Genomic DNA, 12,104 nt, shown 5'->3' with positions numbered 1-12,104 from the left:
TATCTTGAGGATTCTTAAAATTTCCTATATCCATGTTGTATTTTACCCATGTCGTATCAAGCATCTGGGCTTCATAAGCCAACTCTAAGTGAAACCAAAGATATCACAACATGAGTGTTTACTGTAGAATGAGAAAGATGTGGAAAGTACCACATTGCTTTAAACTGCATAAAATAAGACTTGGTTGAGAAACTATTAATATCAGATCATTTCTCATCGGCAACCTTATATATATTTCATTGCAAAGAGAGGATATTAAATGTATGTTTATCCAGGTTATAATTGAAAGCTCATTTCTGCAATGAGCTGAAAGTTTCCTTCCAATAAGAAATGCTATTTTATGTATGGAAAAAACATCGGAGTAATGTAACAATAATCTGTGATGTAAGAGGGAATCGAAAATCGTGAATTTCTATTTCATTAAACCAACTTCTTCGACCACCCTCCTAGCAGAGGGGGGAAAAACCTTAACCAGTGTCCAAATAGTCACCTAGGTTAATCTATGGATTGTAAAATTGCAGTAAGAAAAGAAAAGGTTAATGAAGATACCTGTTTTCCAACTTTCTGCTGTTGAGATGGTGAAGGCATATCTCGGGTAGGTTTTGATGGCAGCATTGGATCAACCAAGAATTGTATGAATGCCTTAACTGCATCCTCAGGGGGGCATACATCTGATGATTGATGAAGCCATTTTATAATGTTGCACAGATGAATTTTGTATTTCTTCATATTCAATAACATGTAAATTATTAGCGATATTCTGGCATTCTATCAGTACAATGAATTTGATGATTTCAATAAATGCATTGGTTTGAGTTCCCCAATTAATGTTCCAGCGCTTTCTCAAAAGAATTCTGTTGGAAGAAAACTATACTACCAGTAAATATTCTTTCTCATCGAAATTTATGCAAAATTCCCTGTTTTTCTCTAAGCTTCTTTGTCAACCTCAATATGTTGGTGTTTTAGAGATAAGCCTAACACAAATCAGCCCTGCAAACTTCACTGTCTAGATGTTTAGCCGTGGGCGTGGGGTGGGGATGTGTTAAGGTCCCACATTAACTATAGATATTGATATATAAGTCCTTATATAGGGTAGACCGTAGAGCAACCGTCACCCTGAGCTAGCTTTTGGTATAGGGTTAGGCCTAGCTTAAATTCTAATAGATAGGCACAAATAAAATAATATTTGTTTCCCTCAATCTTTTGAATATATGATTGAAAATTTTGAATCGATTTAATCCAAGGCTTGCATCATTTGAAAACTGAGTATAGCAATTCCATTCACCTTTTAGACCTGAGTCATCAGTGAGCAGAAAAACTACATCAACTGAAACAAACCTTTCAATTACATCTTTCATAGGAATCGGAGTAAACTCCTTATTGATAAACTGAGTCTGAGAACACTTCATTATATAAAATTGAGAAGCTGTCTTTACTTGCTCTGAGAATATACAGTGTAGCTTTCCAAAAGCACAATATCAGTCTTATTCAAACCTGTATTGCATGCAAGAGTTATTTAACTTTTCATCAATTAAAAAGAACCCATTAAAACCAAAATAAAGATATAATGATACATTAACTATTAAGTGTATGCCACATAAACTTCTCAGTACAGAAAAAATATTTATAAGAGAGACTAATGAAGAATAGAGTATGATTTGACATTAACCTCAAAATAGATGGAAAACACAAAAGTATACACAATAATAATGAATCTTATCATGTTGACATCGTCACCAGGTTAAATAAATTGAATAATCAAAATCTCCTTCATGGAAACTGTCCCCTGATATTCTAATTTATGAATCAATTAAAACTGATGTGCTATAGTTGCTAACAATATCTAAGGTAATCTTTCCGTTTAAGAAAGATAGTTACCTGCAGCTTCCTTTACAGCATCATACCCAGCTTGCAAAAATCTGTCTTCACCGACATTTAATTCATTTTTTGAAGTCTTCTGAACAGATTTTCTCTTTTTGAATGTATATTTAGTTCTAGTAGCTACTTCACAACTTCGAGCAGAGGTATCCATATCTTTTTCAACCGTTGACCATACCCCCTGAGTGATTGAACCAAAATTCAAATAGAAGTTTTTGTTCTTATTGTCGATTAAAAGGACAGAATCTTTAGAAATGGGCCATCCCTCTATATCAGGTACATTTTTCGATGCATCCAAGCACGCACATATATTACATCCATTCAAGATCTCATTTTCTGTTAGCGACGGCCGTTTATCAACATCAACAAGCTCCATTTCATCTGGTATCTGCTTGGACTTTATATGTGCTGACAGAGTTGGTTTCAGATCTACAGCCAACTTGCAAAATTCATCAAATGCCAGAAATGCTAGCTCTGGATGCTGTTTCCGATGGTAGTAGTTGTATAGTAACACAACAGAGAGCACCTGATTTAGATGACCCAAAAATCAAAGAATAGTTTAATAATGACGCAGACAATGACCTCTGCATACATTTGTATAAATCTATATTATGTACTTATGATACTTGCAATTTGAGTTAAATTTTTTTTTTACGATTTGGTTTGAGACAAATCCAAATACAAAGAAGGATATAAGCCTCCAGAGGTCAAGAAAATTTAGAAAACAAAATGGAATAAACATTTCAATGAAGGTAAATTTTTAGTCATTGGAGGATAAGGCGATTCTGCTTGTTTATATATGAAGCAAAGATACTCTAAAATTGCCAAAGTATCGGTGTTGTACCATATCCGATATCAATAAGGCAAACAGATACTCCTAGGTAAGTATGTGATAGGTCTAGGGTTAAGCCAGCCCTTAAACATGTGTATGTTAGGAAGAGGACTAGGGGTGTGTAATAGCATAGTTCAGGGACTAATGTGTAATAAAACAAATAAGTCTGTTAGGATACAACTGGCAGTTACAGCTGGCAGTTAGTGTTTGTTAGACTATAAATAGCTAAAGCTTGTAGAGGAAGTCATCTTTGGGGAATTAGATTTTGGAACTGGTTGAGGAACCAGAAGCTGATCATTGGGAATCAGTTGTAACCCTAATTGTGTGTTCTTCCCCAAATTGCAATACAAACATTTTCTCTAGCTTAGAATCTCATTGATTCTGGGTTAGCATTTCAGTTTCTACTCTTTCTCATCTCTGATTTCTACCAGTGTTAACATTGGTATCAGAGCACCATCTTGGTGCCTGAGAAAAAAACCCACGCGAATCGCGACTCTGCATGGTCCAAACACGACAAATGGCAAGGAGCGAAACCAGTTGGAATCAGGAACGTGAAGAACTGTGACAGGAGAGGGAGGAATTGCGCATCAGGCTGGAATTGAATGAGGCAAGTACCAAGAAATCTGATCGCAGCTCTTGAAGCTCGATTGGAGAATCGCAGACGGGAACCCTTGGAAGAGGTGGGCAGCGAGAATGGAAGGGAGCTTCACCAGCGATTTCCGACCAAGAATCGATGGAGGAAATTGGAAATCCCAATTTTTTCAGGAGATGATGCAGTGGGCTGGACGCAGAAGCTTGAACGATACTTCGCCATGAGAGAAGTCACAGAGGATGAGAGGATGCAAGCTACGATGGTGGCTTTGGAAGGACGCGCCCTTAGTTGGTTCCAGTGGTGGGAGCGGTGCAACCCTTCACCAACCTGGGAAGCTTTCAAATTGGCTGTGGTAAGGCGTTTCCAACCTTCTATGATTCAGAACCCGTTTGAACTGTTATTGTCTTTGAAACAAGTAGGAACAATAGATGAATATGTAGAAGAATTTGAGAAATATGCGGGTGCCTTGAAAGAAATTGATCATGATTTTGTGAGAGGTATTTTCTTGAATGGATTAAATGTAACACCCCGATTTCGGTGGCGTCACTTTAGTAACCAAAAAGAAATTAAAGCGGAAAAACGTGAATATTTTTTTTTTCGATAATAGAACCAAAGACTGGAAGAAATAGAAACTCTACAACAAAGGATATCCGAACTAATATACGATAAATACAGCCCCCGCTGTAGTACCAAACCAAAAGAAAGGTCAAGTGTTCGCAACACTATCCCTCAAAAATGAGAATGAGTTAGCCCAAACGGCCTAAAACAAGACCCCCTAGTCCAACCAACTCTCTGTGATTTCCGTAGAGAAACCACACAAAAAGCTATCGGCGGGAAACTACCCTGTTCCCAAAAGAACCATAACGGTCAGAGCTAAGACTCTACTCCTACACTAATCCTATCTCGAGGAGCTCACTCCAGCACTCAAAACTACGTGCTAGCGTGATCGTCGTCCGAATCTGAATCCAGAACGACCAAGTCTATGTACACCATCCGTCCTCCTCTTGCTACCGCGATGCGCTCTTGTTCCGGCATCTCAAACCTAGTCCCCCCCGAAGGGTGAACCATCGTGAATCAGTCCGCCATAGACATCTGACAAAGGGCGTTTGTCCGCCAAAGCACACACAGAAGACGCGAGGGTCAACTCCAAAGAATTATGTAAATAATAAATCCAATAGATACAGATAGAGATAGCCACTTAGGCTTATAAGTTAGAGATAGCATCCTAGAGTTGTATATTTCACAATGAATATAAAAGACGATAATAACAATTAACATGCATCAAATAGGATTAACAAGTATCAATCACACTCAGCAACTAAGTCAGTATGCATGTTGCATGAAATGCAATGCTGGTTAACAAAATGCATTCCGGAAACGGATGGACATCAAACGGATCAGCCCTAACACCAGCCACGGTGGGACCATTTCGGCCCGCGTGCCTCTTACACCACACAAAGGTAGTCAGATCAGCAGTAAACCCGAAGGTCTGCCATTTCGGTCTGCTACAAGAGTCGTCTACAAACGCTCTTACACGGCATTCCGGGTCTTATGACCATTTTGGAAACCGACGAGGTCCAGAGTACGTCCTGTGTTAATACCTCATTAATGTTGCATGAATGCAGGATGATTAGTCAAACAACGTCTCCAAATCTCACTCGACACGTCGCCACGTGTTCTAACTAACTTATTTGTCTCTAAAAAGCTTACCCCAAGGTAACAGTCGATTCTGCGACAAAAGACACATCTTCACAACAACACATAATTCATGATGATCTCCAAATCATCCGACTCATCTCAATCCGATGGTCAAAACTGCTCAACGAGCAAGAGTATCAACATACTCGGAAACTATCAATTTTCCGGACTTATCCCCCGGATAGCCCAACAACACAGCTGCTCCAACAGCACAAGAGCATCAACATACTCAATACTTCTCAACTTCCTCAACACTTGGATCCGACGACACTTCCCGTTTTCAAAACTTAATGTTCAAGCCCTAAACTTTCGTCTGAGTCTTTTATCATTATATTAAGGGTTTTGAGGTTGTTTAATGTAACACCCCGATTTCGGTGGCGTCACTTTAGTAACAAAATAAACTTAATGCGGAAAAACGTGAATATATTTTTTTTTTGATAATAACTAAAACAAGACTGAAATAGATAAAACCCAAATGCGAAAAGCAATAAAACTAATATACAATATATATAACAGCCCCCGCTGTAAGTAACAACCTCGTCACGAGTAAACCTCAAGTGACGGGTAATAGAAGAGTAGCGCCCGTAGGCAATATATACAAACCAAATATAAAGGTAAGTGTCCGCAACACTATCCCTCAAAACTGAGAATAAGCTGACCCAATGGTCTGAAAATAAGACCTCCTAAGTCCAACCAACTCTCTGTGATTCCCGTAAGGAAACCACACAAAAAGCTATAGGCGGAGCTACCCTGTCCCCAAAGAAACCAATGAAGCAAAGTCTGTCAGAGCTAAGACTCTACTCCTACACTAATCCTATTTCGAGGAGCTCATACCAGCACTCAAAACTATGTGCTAGCATGATCGTCGTCCGAATTCGAAATCCAGAATGACCTAGTCTATGTACACCATCCGTCCTCCTCTCGCTACCGCGATGCGCTCCTGTTCCAGCATCTCAACCCTAGTTCCCCCCGAAGGGTGAACCATCATGAACCGGTCCGCCGTGGACATCTGACAATGGGCGTTTGTCCGCCAAAACACACACAGAAGACGCGAGGGTCAACTCCAAAGAATTATGTAAATATTAAACCCAATAGGTACAGATAAGAGAATAGCCACTTAGGCTTATAACTAGAGATAGCATCCTAGGGTTGCATATTCCATAATGAACATAAATGACAGTAATAACAAATAACATGTTCCAAATAGAATTAACAAGTAACAATCACACTCAGCAACTAAGTTAGTATGCATGTTGCATGAAATGCAATGCATGTTAACCCAGTCAACCAATATGCATTCCGGAACGGATGGACATCAACGGATCAGCCCTAGCACCAGCCACGGTGGGACCATTTCGGCCTGCGTGCCTCTTACTCCAACAACAACGGTAGTCAGATCAGCATAAAACCCGAAGGCCTGCCATTCGGTATGCTACTAAGAGTCACCTAGCAGCGCTCTTACGCGGAAATCCTGGTCTTATAACCAATTTTGGAATCCGCCGTGGTCCGGTATCTCGCCGTGTATAAACCACTTAATGAGTGCATGCAATGCAGTGATTAGCCAAACAACGTCTCCGACCTCACTCGACACGTCGCCACGTGTTCTAGCTAAATTAATGTCTCTAAAAGCTTACCCTAAGGTAAAGTCGATTCTGCGACAAAAGACACTTCTTCTCAACAACACAATAACTCATGATGATCTCCAAATCATCCGACTCATCTCAAACCGATGGTCACAACTGCTCAACGAGCAAAGAGTATCACATACTCGGAAACTACCTGTTTCCCGGACTTATCCCCAGGATAGCCCAACAACACAACTGCTCCCAGAGCACAAGAGTATCAACATACTCAAAACTTCTCAACTTTCTCAACACTTGGATCCGACGACACTTCTCGTTTTCCAAAACTAAGATCTTCATCCTAAGCTTCCTTCGAGTTTATTATCATTATTTGAAGATTTAGAGGTTGTTTAATGTCTTATGAATTTTCTTTACAAAATAATATCCTTTTAGTCTTATCGCAAAATCTTATAAGTTCTCGGGATCTCCTAATCCCCAAATGACTCCAGAGAATGTCTCGATCCACAAACATCATAACAAGGTCCGAATCTCATTCGTCCTATCAAACTTTCTCAAAACTCTCAAAATAAAATCGGCATGACCTGCCCGCTATCCTCACTTTTCAGAAACTCAGATTTCATTGCAAAAGCATAATTTAACTCAGCACAATCAACCATCATATCATATATCAACATATTATGCGATAAACACATAGCACTTAGCATATAAGGCATGCACCACACATCCTAGATTACCCACATAGCACATAGCATGTAAGTCAATCTCAAAAACAGTCAGTAGATGAACCATCTACATTGTTAGCCGAAGCCTCAGAAAACATTTTTTCCAATCAAACACAAACAAGTGCATAAACAGTAAACAATGTCGAAAGCATCGACCCTAAGCATTAACTAGAGATTCAGTGAAATGCCCTCACCTGTAGATTCTCCAGGGTGAACTTCAAACTCTTCCTCACAAGCAAAGCGTTGCTCCTCAGGAAATTCCTCAAAAGCTCCTTTAAAGCAAAATCACAGAAATACTATCAGAATCTATCGAAAACTAAGCTATCGATACTCACTAAGGTTACTCGAAGTAGTTCATACTCCGAGGTACGATAATCTAGCGCGAAAGGACAAGTTTTCGAAAAAGGAATTTTCCTCCTCCTCCCCTAAAGGGCTCAGCCACTTTTCACAATTAGGAGGGTCGATTTTTCTTCGATCAAACTTGGTTCCTATGCTATCATTAGCCGTAACTAAGGGTATTCTAAACTCGGAAAAATTATCGGATCAAAAACTGTCACAGGGGTATTTTGGTCATGATTTTTAACTTAGAATTTCAAAACTGAAATCCCAAAAAGCAAATTTGACAGGGACGTCACCAACGACGTTTATGACAACTAATCCTACTAGCACTAAGCTAAGGCGATAGTTTTCAGCCTAAAGGTTGAAGCTTTACTCCAAAAACTCCAAAAATGGGTATTTAAGGCTAAAATTGATTCCGGCGGAAATCCGGCGGCATAACGGAAAATCTAATCCGGCAGAAGTGATCTTGGGCACATAAGGAAGAGGTTTAGAATCAGAAATGAAATATTCAGGATAGTTTTGCAAAAACCTCAAAACTATCAGCTCAGAAAAGTCTATAGAAAAGCTATGGAAAAAGCGATCAGAGGTAAGGATTAGCGACTATACCTCGAAACCTTGAAGCAGCAACTGATTGATCGACGATCAAGCAAGTAATGAAGAAAAACTCTTCCTCCTTCTTCTTCTCTTGGCCGCGGGTTGGCAAAACGCGGTAAAATGAAAGTTTCGCGAATCTGATTTTTCCGGCGTCATTCTCCGTGAATTCTAAGATATGTTTTGGCGAAAGAATTCCAAAACTAAAATGAGGTCTCCTTGTATTTTTGGTAACTAATGCATAATCGGTATAAAACTATTTTACCCGATAAGTTGCTTTTTGCATCGAATGTCGGAATAGAAAACTTCCTTCTGAAGAAAGATTGAGATCATCAAGAGAAATGGGTGTACGCGTGTAGAATCTTCATTTGAAGCTCTGAATAGAAAAAGTCTTCATTGTCGGTTGATTCTAGGGTTTTGAAATACCAGGGATTCGGTTTCGGTAAACTTCCGATGATTGGAATCGGACGTTCGTAGATCCTAGAGTTTCGCCTCGAAACGATTTTGATATATGGAAAAAGAGAAGTTCTAACATTTCTCTGAAGATTTTTGGAATTAACTTCCATCGTGCCTAAAAGTGAAAACTAGCTATATACTAGGGTTTCTGACCTAGGTTTAAGCGTATGACGATCGTGCTATAACTTTTATCGACTTCGGTACGATCCTCAGAATTTTCCTGAACTTTCTCCTTCATATATTTATTTCATTTGGTAAACTCTAGTTCAGGTTTCCCTTCACGATACATCAACCCTAATCGTGAATAGGATTCTATTTAGCTGGCATAAGTTTAAAAACTTGGGTCTTACATTTAATACATTATGGAGGTTCATTATGAAATTGTTTAAGTTTTGTCTCTAATCCTATTAGTTTCAAAGATCCCATAATTCCAATGATTCCCTGGAGAAGGTCTCAAAACAAAAGGTCCATCATCACCCAAATAATGGCCCGAGAAGTTCCCAGGTAAGCTGGCCGGGCACAATGCCTCATTAAAAGCCCTTCTTGCCTTAGACAGAACAACCCAAGTTCTTACGTGAATTCAAATGGGGTTTTTCCAATATCATTTTCAAACTCATTTTCCTTTGAGAAGGTCTCGATCCATAAAACAATAATAGGGTACGAACCTCGGTCCGTCCCATCAAACTTCCCCAAAATCTCAAAATAAAATCGGCATGACATGCCCGTTATCCTCACTCTGAAGCATAACAGATATAGGTGCAATAGCATAGTTAAGTTAGCACAATCCAACAATCATAGCACATATATTAACACATCCTAGATTAACCATGTAGCACTTAGCATATAGAGCAGATATCACACATCCTAAATTAACCATTTAGCACATAGCATGTGAATCAATCTAAAAAACAATCAAGAGATGAAAAATCATCATTGTCAGCCGAAGCCTCAGAAAACATTTTCCAGTCAAACACAAACAAGTGCATAAACAATAAATCAAGTCGAATTCGTCGACACCTAAAGCATTAGCTAATAGTTCAGTGAGTAGCCCTCACCTGTAGATTCTCCAGGGTTCTCCTCAAACGCTCCTTCACAATCAGCTCCTTGTTCTTCAGGAAATTCCTCAAAAGAACCTTTAGAGTAAAAACACCGAATTCCATCGAAATTTATCAGAAACTCAGCAATCAATACTCACTAGGGTTACACGAAGTAGCATATACTCCGAGGTACGATAATCTAGCGCGAAAGGACAAGTTTTCGAAAAAGAGAATTTTCTTCCTCCTCCTAGGGTAGCTCTCGGCCACACATGGTAATTGTGTGTGTCGATTTTTCTTCGATCAAACTTGGTTCCTATGCTATCATTAGCCGTAACTAAGGTTATTCTAAATCGGAAAAATTATCGGGTCGAAAACTGTCGCAGGGGTATTTTGGTCATTATTTTCAGCTCAGAATTCCAAAATCAGAATTTCGAAAAACAATTTAGATGGGGTCGATACCAACGACGATTATGACGACTAATCTTACTAAAGCTAAGCTCAGTCGAGAGTTTTAAGCCCAAAGGTTGGAACTTTAGCCAAAAATGGGTATTATGAGCAGAATTGAAACTCGGCAGCAATTCGGCGAGAATCAGCAAAATGTAATCCGCTAAACATGCTCAGGGGCACGCAGGGAATAAGTTTAGAAAGAAAGATGAAGTCATTTGGATAATTTTGCAAAAACCTCAAAACTAAGAGCACATAAAAGTATAAAGAAAAGCTATGGAAACGACGATCAGAGGTAAGGATTAGCGACTATACCTCGATATCTTCAAGTAGCAACTGTTGAATCAATGATCAAGCAAGAAATGAAGAAAAGCTCTCCTCCTCCCTCTTCTCTCCAAGCCGCGGATTGTGTGTGTGTGTTTGTGAGGTTTTTGTTTCAAGCTTCACATATTTATAGGGAATGAAATGGAAGATATTTATTAAGGATAGGATAAGTATGAATAGATATTTATCAAGATTGGATAAGTATGAACATATATTTATCAAAGATTGGATAAGGTTGAATAGATATTTATCAGAGATTGGATAAGAACGAATAGATATTTTGTAAACCGGTACAGTTTTGTTTAGATATCGGAGGATTTAACTCATAGAGTTAAGATAAAAATATAAAAGCGATCCCGATTTCTTCCTACTGATTCCAACGTATTTTAGACACGATATTCACCCCGCTGAATCTTCTAATTCTTCAAAGAAATATCGGTATGATTTTTGGTTTTCGAGGCTTGCTATATAGAGGATGGAAAAAAGCGGAAAATGAAAGTTTCGCGAATCTGATTTTTTCGGCTTCATTCTCCGTGAATTCTAAGATATGTTTTGGCGAAAGAATTCCAAAACTAAAATGAGGTCTCCTTGTATTTTTGGTAACTAATGCATAGTCGGTGTAAAACTATTTTACCCGATAAGTTACTTTTTGCATCGAATGTCGGAATAGAAAACTCCCTTCTGAAGAAAGATTGAAATCATCAAGAGAGATGGGTGTAAGGGTGTAGAATCTTCATTTGAAGCTCTGAATAGAAAAAGTCTTCATTGTCGGTTGATTCTAGGGTTTTGAAATACCAGGGTTTCGGTTTCGGCAAACTTTCGATGATTGGAATCGGACGTTCGTAGATCCTAGAGTTTCGCCTCGAAACGATTGTGATATATGGAAAAAGAGAAGTTCTAACATTTCTCTGAAGATTTTTGGACTAAATTCCTACAGTGTTCCAAGGGTGGAACATAGTCTTATTTCCTAAGGTTCTTGTCCTAGGTTTTAAAGCGAATATTAGTCGTGCTATAACTTAAATCGACTTCGATACAATCCTTTGACTTTTCCTGAACTTTCTCCTTCATAAATTTATTTCTTCCGATAAACTCTTGTTCAGGTTTTTCCTTCACGATACGTCAAGCCTAATGGAAATCTCTTCCACTTATTCTAAGCTTAAAAACTTGGGTCTTACATTAAAGGAAGAAATCAAAGCTGAGGTCAGATTGTTTGAGTTATGCACCTTAGCTGACGTGATTCAGAAGTCTTTGCTCATTGAGCAAAAGAACCAAATTGTTACCAAGAAAGGGGTAGGGTTTACAAGGCCAGCAAGTGCTTTCAGGAATAATAACTATAGTAAAGTAGTCACTGTTGAACCTCAGAACAACACTGACCAGAAGCAGGATAGCTCTTCTGTGGGAAGTGTTTCTATGCCTTCCAGAAATAATGCAGGAATTGACAGTTCTAGGAATAGATCAGGAGGGGAGTTCAAGCATTTAACTGGGGCTCAAATGAGGGAAAAAGGGACAAGAACTTATGTTTCAGATGTGGTGAACCTTATAGTAGAGAACACAAGTGTAGAAACAAACAGCTTAGAATGATTATCATGGAGGATGATGATGATGCTG

The sequence above is a fragment of the Lotus japonicus genome, chromosome 3 (assembly GCF_012489685.1).
Source record: "Lotus japonicus ecotype B-129 chromosome 3, LjGifu_v1.2".
NCBI lineage: Eukaryota > Viridiplantae > Streptophyta > Magnoliopsida > Fabales > Fabaceae > Lotus > Lotus japonicus.
The sequence above is the reverse complement of the archived record's forward strand: the minus strand, read 5'-3'. Positions refer to the sequence as shown.